This window comes from Mandrillus leucophaeus, unplaced genomic scaffold (assembly GCF_000951045.1).
Source record: "Mandrillus leucophaeus isolate KB7577 unplaced genomic scaffold, Mleu.le_1.0 Scaffold108, whole genome shotgun sequence".
Lineage (NCBI taxonomy): Eukaryota > Metazoa > Chordata > Mammalia > Primates > Cercopithecidae > Mandrillus > Mandrillus leucophaeus.
In genome coordinates, this window is record NW_012098987.1 from 5,066,002 (window position 1) to 5,080,635 (window position 14,634).

At 36.1% G+C, this 14,634-nt stretch overlaps 1 protein-coding gene and 1 pseudogene across 1 annotated transcript in view; both read right to left on the bottom strand.

The window, feature by feature from the left end:
* RFX7 (regulatory factor X, 7) overlaps nucleotides 1–14,634 on the bottom strand; it is a 160,780-nt gene that overhangs the window by 96,413 nt on the left and 49,733 nt on the right. The window lies entirely within an intron of this gene.
* LOC105544267 lies at nucleotides 11,834–12,881 on the bottom strand (annotated as a pseudogene).

The following is a 14,634-nucleotide window of genomic DNA, read 5'->3' on the forward strand; positions in this document are numbered from 1 at the left end:
TTCATTTTCTAAACAATAAAATATAACTGGATTCAGTTTAATTGCAAAGTTCAGAACGACTAAAGAGAGCAAAAAAAGTAAAGAATAACCGTAGGTTAAGAGGGACTGAATTCCCCTTCCCACAATCCTACAAAAGATTTTTAGAGGTTTTAAAATCTCCTTTTGGGATAACTTATATAGCTTATAATTCATTGGCACCTAACTTGTGCTATTTTTCTCTCTTCTCAATAACTCTCAGTTTCCTCTGAGATCTGAGAGTAATCTATAGATTAAGAATTGCTGCTAAAAAAGTAATGTATCCAGGATCCAACCATCTCTCATCACCTTGGTCTAAACAGTCATCATTGGCCAGGAGTGGTGGCTCATGCCTGTAATCCTAGCACTTTGGGAGGCCAAGGCAGGTGGATTGCCTTGGCTAAGAAGTTCGAGAACAGCCTGGGCAACACGGTAAAACCCCGTCTCTACTAAAAATACAAAAAATTAGCTGCGCCTGGCAGCATGCACCTGTAGTCCCAGCTACTTGGGAGGCTGAGGCAGGAGAATTGCTTGAACCTGGGAGGCAGAGCTTGCAGTGAGCCAAGACAGTGCCACTGCACTCCAGTCTGGGCAACAGAGTGAGACTCCGTCTCCAAAAAAATAAAACAAAACAGTCATTATTTCTTGTCTAAGGTGTTACAACAACCTTTTAACTGGTTTCTCTGCTTCTATCTTTGCCCTATCACCAACCACCACACCCTGTGGGCTACTCCCAACAAAGTGGCCAGAGTGATTCTTTTTGAAGATGACATTAGTCCTTTGCTCCAAAGTCTTTACCATGGCCATAAAAACCCACTATGACCCAATCCTCTGCTGTCTTTCTGGTCTAATCTCATACTAGTCTATTCTTCATTCATTCAGCTCTAGCCAGGCAGCCTCCATGACAGCTTCATGGCAGGAGCGGGCCCTGCACTGGCTTGCTCTGTCAGCCTCTAGGACTTTTCTCCCATATAACTTATCCTTTTACTTTCTTTGTTACTTTGCTCTATGTTATCTTCAACAGACAGTTCTTCCCTGACTTCCCCATATAAAATACTCCCAATCACTCTCTATAGCTCTCATCCTGCTTTATTTTTCATCATTGCACTTATCACCAGTGATATTATAATTTTATTAATTTGTTTACCAGCTATCTTCCTTGACTAGAATTTAAACTTCATGATAGCAAGCTTTGTCTGTTTTGCTCATTGCTGTGTTATCATCTGGTACATGTAAGGAGTTCAATAAAATCTGTTGAATGAATAAATGAAAAATAATTTCAGTCCCCCAGATGGAGAAAAGTCCTTGTAAAGACTGGGACCACTTAAGAATGAGTTTTTATATAAATTAGTATGAAAATGAAATGTTTATTTTATAACATACAGATCTCGATATATTTTCATTGTACCAGTAACTGACTACTCTATGGGATTATCTAAGTAGGATGGTTATCTAAGGAGGATGATTTTATCTACCTTAGAGCTTGGTAAAGCTCTAAAACATATATATAAATGATAGCCTTTTAAAGCAGGGGTACCCAACTCTCATCCCTGTTAGGAACAGGGTCACACAGCAGGAGGTAAGCAGCCGAGTGCATTACTGCCTGACCTCTGCCTCCTGTCACGTCAGTGGCAACATTAGATTCTCATAGGAGCCTGTGAACCCTATTGTGAACTGTACGTGTGAGGGATCAAGGCTGCATTGTCCTCATGAGAATCTCATGCCTAATGATCTGTCACTGTCTCCCATCAACCCCAGATGGGACCACTATCTAGCTGCAGAAAAACAAGCGGACTCCCACTGATTCTACATTATGGTGAGTTGTATAATTATTTCATTATATTATTACAATGTAATAATAACATAAATACACTGTACTATAAATGTAATGAGTTTGAATCATCCCCAAACCATCTCCCCCACCCCTCGACCTATGGGAAAATTTTTTGTCTTCTATGAATTTGGTCCCTGGTGCCAAAATGGTTGGGGACTGCTGTTTTAAAGGATAGAGTTATAAAGAAAAATGAAAGCCCTTCTGGTAGATCCCGAGGGCCCTGGAATCACTTAGCCCCTTGATTATTTTTACTTTATACTTAAACATAATAGAACAATATAGATGAAGTTTAAGTTCCCCTTTTCTTCTGCCTAGTCTTATACCCCTCCCTGCCTTCTCAAAGGCAACTATCATTAATCCAATGTGTAAACTTTCCAGTTGTTACTTCGAGTTGTTCCTTGTATTAAACAAAAATCTATAAGCAACATACACTGTTCTGTGAAGCTTTTAAATGTTTATGTAAGTTCCATTACACTGTACATATTCTACAATTTTTTAAACTCAACATTGTTTTTGAGATCCATCCATGTTGATACACTCAGATGAAGTTCATTCATTTTAACTACTAAAAATTATCCCATTGAATAAATAATCAGATTTATTCATCTATTTCTCTACTGAAAGGTAATTATATAGCTTCCAGTTTTTCTACAAACAGTACTGCCATAAGTGTCTTTGTATATGTCTCTTGGTATATACCTGTAAGAATTTCTCAGCTATAAATCTCAAAGTCAATTTTCTAGGGCTTATGGTTTTTTTCTATTTTATTTTATATTAACAAATTTCTCTCTCAAACACTTACATCCATTTATACTTCCATTAGCAGTATATGATAGTTCTTATTTTCTTATTACCTTGCATATATATGCCATTTATACATGATACAGGTAATACATACATACTAAAAAGTTACTATTCCAATGGACATGAAATTTTATTTTTTTAAAAAATTGTCTTTTCCTCAATTACTAGCAATGCTGTGTGCCTTTTAACCTGCCTGCTAGACATAGGGATTTTCTCACCCATGAATTGTTGGTTCCTATCCTTTGCATATTTTTAAGTGGAGCTATTTATTACATTATAGAAGCTTTATATATTCTGGATACTAATTCTATTATATATATTTAACTTTGTTAATAACTTTTATTAAAGTTAACATTTTGATCTAGTCAAATAATTTTTTCCTTTATGAGTTATTTTTATGTCTTATTTAAGAAATCCTATCTAAGATTAAAAGCAGTCTATATTTTATTCTAAAAGTTTTAAAGTTAGCTTTTCTCAGTTTGATCTTTAATTGGAATTTACTCTTGTGTATGGTCTGGTGTAATATACAGTATATACTATTTCCATCTGGGAACCCATTCACTATTTTATTATACTAAATTTCAGTATGTGCTTGAATCTTTTTCTGGCCCTTTTCTGTTTTATTATTAATCTACTCGTCTATCCCTAAATCAACACCACACTTTGAATTTATTACTGCTATAAAATTTAGGTCTAGTTATTTGATTGCATGACCCTCCTTGTTCATTTCCAAAACAGTCTTGAAAATTCTTGGACCTTTGTTTTTCCAGGTGAATTTTTCAATCAGGTTTCTAATTTCACAAAAGTCCTCCTAAACTTTATGTAGGACTTTATTTTTGGACTGTATTAATGCTATAGGTTGAATGGGAGATGATGACTGATAATTTGGATTTTTTTTAATCTGTCCTTAAAATGTCATTTCCTTTCTGAATAAATATTTTGTTAGAAAGAGTACAAGGCAACTTACAGATGGTATTGTGAATTTTATCTGTGTGTTGATGTTCAGGCAAACTATTGGTTTTCTATGTTGACCTTATCTCCAGCAACCTTCATGAACTTTTATTAGTTCTAACAGCATGTAGATTTTTATTTTTTGAGACAGAGTTTTGCTTTTGTTGCCCAGGCTGGAATGCAGTACGCCATCGCAGCTCACCACAACCTCCGCCTCCCGGGTTCAAGCAATTGTCCTGCCTCAGCCTCCTGGGTAGTTGGCATTAGAGGTATGCAGCACCACGCTCGGTTAATTTTGTATATATATTTTTTTTTTGGAGAGACTGGGTTTCTCTATGTTGGTCAGGCTGTTCTCGAATTCCCAACCTCAGGTGATCCACCCACCTTGGCCTCCCAAAGTGCTGGGATTACAGGTGTAAGCCATCGTGCCCAGACAGTTCTAATAGTATGTAGATTCTCTTGCAGGTAATCATTTCATTTATTATTAATATTTTTCTTCCTTTCCAATCTTTATGTCTCTTTCCCCCTCCTTTTTCTTATCTAATTACTTTGGCTAAAATCTCCAATATAATAAAGAGTAGCAGTAACAGAAGATATCCTTGTTTTGTTTCTGCACTAAAGAATTTATTTCTAAGCTTTCTGTAATTAAGAATAATTCTGGTAACATGTGTTTTAGTAAATGTTCTCTATCCATTTAAGACACTTTTTTTTTTTTAGTGCTACTAGTATGACAGTTAAGGCTTTTGCTCTTCTTTTCTCTCTGCCAAGGAACACTCTTCAAAAGTGCTACCTGCCTGACTTGCTCCCTTACTTTTCTGTGCTCAGTGGTTCAAACGTTATCTCCTTAGAAACCTTCCCTGACTGTATCTTGTCATTCTCTTGTCCTTTACACGTTGCTTTATCTTTATTATAATTACTGCCACTGGCATTTATCTGTTTGTCCAACATCCCCACTAGCTTTATAAAGAAAGAAGTTGGTATGATTTGCTTACTACTATCTTCCCAACACAAGGAACAGTACCTGGCAAGGAGGCTTATTATCTATTATCTTTTTTAAAAAAACTAGCTTTGAATTTTCTTGATTTAGCTCTTTTTTGACATCTCATCAGTTTTTATTTATTGTTTTTCTTCTGCATTATTTGTATTTATGCTGTTAAAGTTGAATACAAAACACATTTTCCCCTTACTTCTTTGTTTTTAATAAGCACACACAAGAAAGACTTTATCTTTCTATTCCTGAAAAATTTCCATTAACTGGAACCTACAAATTTCGCTATGTATTATTTTGTTATTTAATTTTAAATATTTTGTAATTTAGTATTTGATGTCCATGAATATATATGTATCTTATTTTTAAACTATCTACTACCAATCAGTTACTTTTTCACTTCAGCCAGGGAATATGGTTTTCATGATGAAAACTTCCTTTGGGACCCAACTCACAGTCATATTTTTTAAGAATCTATGTATCCTTTAAAAAAATCTGTATTCTCTATTTATCTGCTAGAGGGATTTCCATACAGATCTATATTTAATCAAGTGTATTAATTATGCTATTTACATATTTTGTTGCCATTTTATCTACCAGTTTCTGACAACTACGACTGGACATTTATTAATTTCTCTTTGGAAGTGTCAATTTTTGCATTCTTAACTCTAAGACTACACTGCTAAGACTATATTCTATATAAATAAGACTATAATTTTTACATTTTCTTGGTAGTATATTCCTTTTATCAAGATCTAGTGTCCTTTACAGTAATACCATTTTGTCTTAAGCTCTACTCTGTTGTATATTAATTTTGTCAAACCATCTTTTTGTTTTCTGGTTTTTACTACTGATGAGAAATTTGTGGTCAGTCTCCCTTTCCTCATGTGATTTATTCTTTTTAATTTAATCATGAGTTCATTTTAAGCAAGGATATTTTCTCCAGGGAAGTCCTGTATACCTGGATTGGCATTATTTTCTCTCGTGATCTGAAATTTTTAAATTATGAACTTATCTTCACAACAATTATTTTTCAGAGTAATCTTATATCCTGTGGGTTACAGAAGCAGTTTCATATTTGTCTCTGCTGAATTTCTAAGGGTTTAATGGTTCCAGACATATTTGTATACTGATTTATTGATTTAGAGTCCTTGTACCAAAAGGAAACTATGATATCAAATCAAACTCCACATTCATCTATAATACAGGCTTAAGGCTCCGGATCTCATATTTTACCCTTCTACATGCCCTGGGCAAACAGCAGGCTTACCTGAAACTTCCTGGGTCTGTCTGTGGGTTCCCTTTTTCAGTCCCATTTTATAGGTAAAGATCTCTCTTCAGGTTCTATGCTTTAGTTTATCAGTTCCAACTACCTTGTGAGAGCACAGAGTATGTGGCCTAGACTTTTCTATGAACATTAAGACATCAATCCCCAGCATTTAAGGTCTGTATGAGGACATGAAAACCACTATGGGCCATTTAGGAATTAGTTCCTGCTTACCACCTTTCTTAAGTCAGCTTCCCTGACTCCTTGTTACTAACACCTATGAATTTAATTTCTCTTTCTTGATTTGAAGCTTTTATATATGTAAATAACCTTTCTGTATATATCTTATCAACAGTTTATGTCCAGAGTGTGGGGTGAACATCCTGCCACAAGAGCTCAACTATACTGTCCAGGAGTCTTTTACTACATGGGTGTATACATAAACTATACGTATACATATAAACTGTATACATAAATGTGTATGTGTATATATGTATAATATACACACATTTCTATACATATATGTGTGTATCATAAACCCATCATAGTTTTATACCACTGTTAATGGAATATTTTTGAAAACTTCCCCCAAATTCTACCACTACAACCAATAAACTCTTTTCTTTTTTCACATATTCTCTCCAATATGTATTCATGAACATATCTAATTTTTAACACAGCTATAATCAAACTAGGGTATTATTTAAATTTGCCAAAATCATATTCTAATAGTCTTCAAATTTTTAATGTCATGTATTTTTTGTAATTCCATTTAGCAGATGTTTCATAATTTCCTAAACTATTACCTGAATATACTTTGTTTTAATTGTTTCAATTAAAATAATGCTTCAGTGTTCTGCTTCAGATAATGACAATTTAACATATATTAAAATTAACTTGCCACACATAACATTATACATTCTGGACAAAATACAAAAACAAATGTTAAGTCAAAAGAGTAATCAAAAGCAGGTAGCAACTGGAAGGAAGTTAGCCTTAAATGAGAAAACTGTACTGGTATAGTTTTTTTTTTTTTTTTGAGATGGAGTCTTGCTCTCTCGCCCAGGCTGGAAGGCAGAGGCGAGATCTCAGCTCACTGCAACCTCCACCTCCTGGGTTCAAGTGATTCTCCTGCCTCAGCCTCCTGAGTAGCTGGGATTACAGGCACATGCTGCTACGCCTGGCTAATTTTTTGTATTTAAGTAGAGATGGGGTTTCACGGTGTTGCCCAGGCTGGTCTAGAACTCCTGAGCTCAAGAAATCCACCTGCCTCGGCCTCCCAAAGTGCACTGGTAGAATCTGTTGTCTTGCTAGCTTAAAAAGGACAAAGTTTGTGGTTGCCAAGGCAGCTTAAAAGTGAAAGGTAGAATCCCAGAAAGGAAAGTGCTGCAAAATTTCTATACGAACTACACCCAATATTTGAATGACCCTAGCCTGAGGAAGACTCCAAGGTTCTTCACAAAGAGAAACAGCTGGAAGGTGAAAGGATCTGAGATGAGATTTCTGCTGCTGCCTGTCACAGAAAAAATCATGTTGGGGGTTGAATCCAGCCACATTAGATGTCTACTAAGACAAAAATTCAACACTCATCAGAGAAAAATAACAGAATCCAAAGTCTGTAATACGTCACCCATAATGCCCATTACACAAGCAAAATACACTATAGTGAACGAACAGGAAAAAAAGACCTAGAGTCAAGAGAAAAAGCAGCTCACAGACACTAAATCCTGAATGATCTAAGTGTCAGAATTATCAGACAAGGACTTCAAAGCAAGTATTATAAACATTTTCAAGTATTTGTAGGAAAATATGGTCATAATAAATGTTTGCATGGGGAAATCTCAGCTGACAAATGGAAGCTATGAAAAAGAACCAAATGGAAGTTCCAGAACTTAAAAGGTATAATGTCTGAAATGAAAAATTCATTGGATGGCCTTAATTTGAGATCAGATGGCAGAAAAAGGGCCACTTAACTGGAAAATCAATAGGTCTATTGAATGTGAAGAAAAGACTTTAAAAAAATAATAAACAGAGCTTCAGAAATTTAAAGTTCAATATTAAGTGGTCTAACTATGTACAATGGGAGAGGAGAGATAATGAGACAGAAAAATACAATATTTAATAAATGGCCAAAGTCTTTCCAAATTCTAAGAAAAACACAAATTTCTAGATCCAAGAAGTTCAGCAAATTCCAAGCAGGATAATTATAAAGAACCCACACATAGTCAAAAGGATGAAAAAACAAAGATAAAAAGCACACTGTGAAAGCAGCCAGAAAAAAGTAACATTGCATGCAGTGAAAAAGTTATATGAATGAAACCTGACTAATGATACCTGACTTCTACTGACAGTAAACTGATTTGCAGCAGAGGTACCAAAGCAATTCAAGGGACAAAAGAAAATCGTTACTACAAATTCTGATGGAGTAACTAGACACATCTGTAAACAAATGTACAAACCTCATACTACAGAAAAATTTGAGCTGAAGCTTAAAATGTCTAGAAGAAACCATAGGAGAATATGCTGATGTGAGAGTGGACAAAGATTTCTTAGGGTTACAGAAGCAATAAACATTTTTTTTTCTTTTTGAGACAGAGTCTCACTTTATCACCCAGGCTGGAGTGCAGTGGTATGATCTCGGCTCACTTCAACTTCCACCTCCAGGGTTCAAGTGATTCTGCTGCCTCAGCCTCCCCATAGCTAGGCCACGACGCCCAGCTGATTTTTGTATTTTCAGTAGAGATGGGGTTTTGCCGTGTTGGCCATGCTGGTGTTGAACTCCTGACCTCAGGTGATCCACCCACCTCGGCCTCCCAAAGTGCTGGGATTACAAGCATGAGCCACTGTGCCCCGCTGCAATAAACATTTTTAAAAAGGCTTTGGGAGGCCAAGGCGGAAAAACTGCTTGAGGCCAGGAGTTTGAGACCAGCCTGGGCAACACGGTGAGACTCTATTTCTACAATTTTTTTTAAAAAAGCCAGGCGTGGTGATGCATGCCTGTAGCCCTTAGCTACTCGGAGGGTGAGAATCGCTTGAGCCCAGGAGTTCAAGGCTTCAGTGAGCTCTGATCATGTTACTGCACTTCAGCCAGGACAACAGAGTGAGACCGTTTCTAAAAACAAAAATAAATCAGACCCAATCAAAATAACAGTAAACTTCCATTCACTGAACTACATCAATTAAGAAGGTAAAAAAACCACCAACTAAATAAAATACTTGAAAAACATATCTGACAAAACATTTATGCCTAGAATATATAAGGAACTCCTACAACTCTGTAGTAAAAGACAGGTAACTCAATAAATAAAGAGCAAACAACTGGAATAGCTATTTCACAAAAATGTCCAAAAATGTCCAATAAACACATGAAAAGATGTTCAAGGAACCAAGCCATCAAGGAAATACAAATCAAAATCGCAATGATATACCATTAGGAGGCTTAAATTAAAAATGCCAAAGACCCAAATACTGGCAAGGATTTGAAGCAACCATAACTCTCATATATTTATGGTGGGAATGTGAAACGCAAAACCACCTTGGACTAGTTTAGCATTTAGACATAAACCTACCATGAGTATTTATCCAACAGGAATCAAACTAGATGTCCACAAAACAGATGTTGAAGAAAAAGAATGTTCATATCATCTTTATAATAATTCCAAACTGGAAACAATGCAAATGATATCAATGTAAGAATGAATAAGCACTTTGTGGCATAGTCACACAATGGAATACTACCTAGCAATTAAAAGAAAACCATACATACATAGAGGAACATGGATGAATCTAATAGATATTATACTGAGCCATATAAAACACCTAGAAAAGTTCATTCTGTATGATTTTACTTACATGAAGTTCTAGAGTAGGTAAAATTAATACATGATAAAGGAAAAATTAGAAAAAGTAGCTGTCTCAGGATGAGGCTTCCCTGCTGACTGGGAAGGATCATGTACAGACAACATAATGCAATGCTCCATTTCCCTTTTCAGGAAAGAATTCTGACCCACTGCTGGGAGTGCAGTGCAGTGCAGCACAAAGCCCTCGGTGTCTGTCAGCATTCAGTGTCTGTGCCCTTGGGTATGATTGCTTAGGCTGAAGGAAATATCACTTCTCAAGGTCATACCAATTTCCAGGGACAGCCCATATCTAGACACTAATAAACATGGGGATATTAAGGACCAGCCCCTTCCCCCAACTTGAGACAGCTTTGATTGGTCATTCTATCTTCGGAACTCTTCAGCATTGCAGTTCAACCTTCCCTCTGCCTAAGCTGTTTCCCTCCCCTCCATTCCCTTCCATAGATCATAGATCATAGAATCACAAAAGTACTCCCTAATAAACTGGTCCTTAAAATATGATTCCTGGACTAACAGTATCAGCATACCTGGGAACTAGTTAAAAATGCAAATTTCTGGGTCCCACTACAGACCTCCTGAATTGGAAAGCAGAAGCACCATTTACATGTGAAGAGCTTCCTATCAACTTTTTGTGCCCCACTCTTAAATATACTCAGATGGATAGACAACTGGAAAAAACTCTCCAATATGAAAGACAGAGAAAAAAGGGGGTGAAACCCTTACTTGGTAGAAATAACACTATGCAAAAAGAAAACAAAACTTTAATCCTCACAAAGGTTAAGGGAAGACGCTGCATTCAAGAAACACAAATTGGATACTATATACTTATATTTTTAAAGTATATTCAGAAAGTTAAAAAGAGACATCTTAGAAATTAAATCTATTTAGGCTGGCTATTTTCTCTTTGCTCTTTGAAATCACTCTCTACCCTCTGTGACAACCTAGGAAGCTGGACTTTTCACCATCAGTAGGGCTCCCTTCCTCTCTGCCAAATGTTTGTCACTGGACAGAGGTAGGGATGTAAAAGAAGAGAAAGGACCTGGTTCTTTCTGACAGGCAATGAGTTAGTGGTTTGGGTAACTGTGGTTTTTCTTGGCAGGTTTTGTAATATCTTTTTAAGTCAATAAATTGTAAGTTCCTAAAACTTTGATTAAAAATTAAATACATGAAAATTCAAGTAAATAAAATTTCAAATAACAAAACGTCAAAGTTATCAAAAAAGAAATGGAATTACCTATGGACAAAGGAGTTAGAAGAATATATTTGCAATTATCTCTCTTTTTACCATTACTCCAACTAGTTAAGAAAGCATTTTCAGCAGCTGGAAAAATATGCACAAAAATACACGTATCACTCAATAATAAACCACCAATACACATCTGAGCCTGCACTTAATAAAAGTAGGTAATATTTGACTTTTAAGTATTTCATAATTTAAATGTTCATTTATTATTTTGGGGTTTCTTAAACAATTTTATTTTATACATGTTTATTTCAACTCAAATTTTGACAGACTAAAAGACTGTATTTTGTTAGAGTCCATTTATAGGCAATTTTGCAACACTGATTTCTTGTGGGGGAAAAAAAACCCAAAACAGACAGATAGTAATTATTACGATCTGTGGAACTGAATGACCAGGAAAGCCGACCTCTTACTGCAAACCAAGTACATGGAGATAAGTCCACCAATGCAGCAGCAGCATCTTGATGATGAGTTGAATGGAGACAAAACATCTTATGTTGTGCCCAGAAGGTAGGGTAAGGCTCAAAGCTGCAAGGGGCAAAATGTTCTCATAAAGGCAAGATTCAGGTGCTGCTTGCTGCAGCACTCCACAGACACATCCTGTCTGTCCCAATGGCTTGTGACTGCCACGCGGCAACAATGAACACAATATACTCTCACTCTCACTCTCAGAGCAAGTATCTTCCCCTTATGAGAGAATGAATTCAGGCAATTCTTTACAAAAATGACAGCATTTGTTCTAAGGCACCAACAGTATAAAGCTTTTCAGAAAGTACACAGAAATAAACAGACTAAACATGGGAATTAGTTCTTAATGGTGGAATCTGTTACTACTGTAACTAGTGTAAAAATAACTTCAGATAGATTACAATCAAAATGCATATCGAATAGACTGTGCTGTGTGAGGGAATGTCTGACCAAAGAGTATTCTCATAGGCACTTTGGGTGCTGGCTGGTAAGCGCTCACAAGGGTTCTTCTCAGGGCCAGAGAAGCTGAGCATCTTATGTATTTGTAAAATCCTTCTCCAGACTTCTTGCCAAGCTTCTTCTCTGCCATCAGCTTTTTCAAGGATGGGCTGGGCTGAAATATGGGGTTCTTCGTATCTATTTCATGCCATCCATTCATGATGAACTTCACAGAATCCAGCCCAACGTAATCTAGAGGCTCAGATGAGCCCCTGGGGTACCTGGCTCCTAACTTCATAGCAGTGTCAGTGTTTTCCTTGGATACGTCAAGTCATTCATGCAGCTTGACTGCTTCCATGAGGTGTTGAATCCTAAGATGGCTGACAATAAACCCAGGAGTGTCCTTGCAAGAAACAGGATGCTTTACCAAGGTTTTGCTCAAGTTTACCAAAGATTCAAATGTCTTTTGGGTGGTCATTGGTGTTTTAAAGACCTCTGCAAGTTTCATCAGGGGCACTGGGTTGAGTAAACGGAGGTCAGCAAATTGGTGTTGTTTGGTGGTAGCACTGGCTATGCTTGTAATTTGCAAAGAGGAAGTGTTGCTGGCAAAGTTGTATGTTCAGCAACAAACTTGTCCAACCTCTAGGAGAGTTTGATTTTCACCTTTAGATTTTCTACAATGGCCTCTACCACCAGGTCTGTGCTATGGACTATGGATGTTGCATCTGTGCTGGTTGATATGCTGCTTAGGGTTTTCTACAAACAACTTCTTTGTCGCTTTCCTAAGGCTTTTCTCAATTCCCTCTTTATATTTTGCCAAGATGTCCTCTGTCTGGTCAAGGAACACTACTGTGTGGCTGGTCACTGCAGCAAACTGTGTGATGCTGATGACCATCATGTGCTTGATGATGATTTTTCTCGCCCAAGGATGTGGACAAGGAAGACTCCGAGTGCATTAACTGGCTGGTGATGAAAGCCATGGTGCAGTGGTGGCGACGACAGCAAGACCCAGGCAGGGAAGGCACATGTGGTGTGGGGACCAGCAGACGGGCAGCCTCTGAGGCCATTTTTTACTTTTGAATAAAACGATATTACTAATTTTATCTGCAAATAACTTTTGTTCAAATGACAATGTATGCTCAACATTAATATTTTTCTAATTTTTTAAATTGATTATTGTTGATAATTGATAAAACAGGCATTGAACTTCCAGTTTTGCTGATTTTTAACTTTTACAAAAATTTTAATTAAATAGTATCAGTCTGGTATTTTGGTATTAGATTTTAAAAAACAAAATATCAGTACCATAATTGTGCTGTGGTATCATAACTATTACATTTATGGAACATGCTAACTACTTATCTTCTAAATCTTTCAAGATTTACATCTCAAGTCATATTGCCAGAATGTTATTGATATAAAGTAGTAGGGAAGAGGGGGAAAACACCAGCAATAAAGCAGATAAAAATTTAAGCAACAGAGATATAGCTTGAGAAAGCATATTGTGTTTTCTGTAAATCAAACTATAGAGTGAAGCTGGATAAAGCTTTCTTATCTAGGGGGGCTATACAAAAGAAATAACAAATTTTAGGAAGCATGTGTTTAAAAATTAAAACTTAGTCTAATCCTACTTTCTCACAAAGAAATACGTTACAAAAATACCATGTAATATTTCCCTTTATTCAAACAAAAACATGATACAATAAATAAATTAGCAGTCATGGGCCAAACATATACAATATATAATACAATGTAAGCAACAGTATGACAGAAAGAACATTTAGACAACTTGTTTGCTAGAAACATTTCAGAATCTGTTCCCCAATTTCAACAAATTGTTGATAAACTATTTTTTACTGCAGAAAATATTCTAGGAGACTCTCACTTATCCCTTCCAACACCACGTTTAGCCTCTATCCAAAAGTTCAATGCTATGTTTACATTTATTTGGAGTCCTCAAGTCTGAAGTCAGAGTAACTCACAATTCCTATATACTTGATTCAAATTTCTTGTGTTGTAGAAACAGAGGTATCTGTGAATACCAGATACTAGATTTAACCCAAAGACAATCTGAGATAGAGGAGGTACAACTAGAAGAAGCTCTTACATTCTATCCTTGCCAGGAAAAATCAAACTCTTAGCTTCCACTCTTATAAAATAATTAATTCTGTTAAAAACACATTGACTTCAGATCCCTTTTGCAGGTTGTGACTTGGCTCACAGTCCATCATAGCAAATCTTATTTTTACCTTATACTTGCTTATATTAAATGAAAACTATTTACTTTTACTTTTGTTTGCTCATATGCTATAAAACAAAATTTTATATGTTTTTTAAAAACAATAATAGTCATAATGGTGGCTAATTCTAAAAAGGTGTAGCCAGAAAAAAAGGAAATAAAAAACACTTGGAATCACACCATGCAGACATTTAAATTCATTTACTTTGTGTTCTTAAAAATAATGGATTCTTTTGGTAAGGATGGGGAGAAATTGGAATCCTTGTACATTGCTTGTGGGAATGAACGATGGTCTGGCTGCTCTTGAAAAACCTGATATGTCTTCAGAAAGCTAAAACACAGAATTACCACTTGTCCTAACAATTCCACCCAAAGAAATAAAAATAGGAATGCAAACAAAAACCTCTACACAAATGTGCCGAATGTTCATAGTAGCACTATTCACAAAAGTCAAATGGAGGAAACAACCCAAATGACCATCGATGGATGAACGGATAAACAAAATGTGACATATTATTAAAATGAAA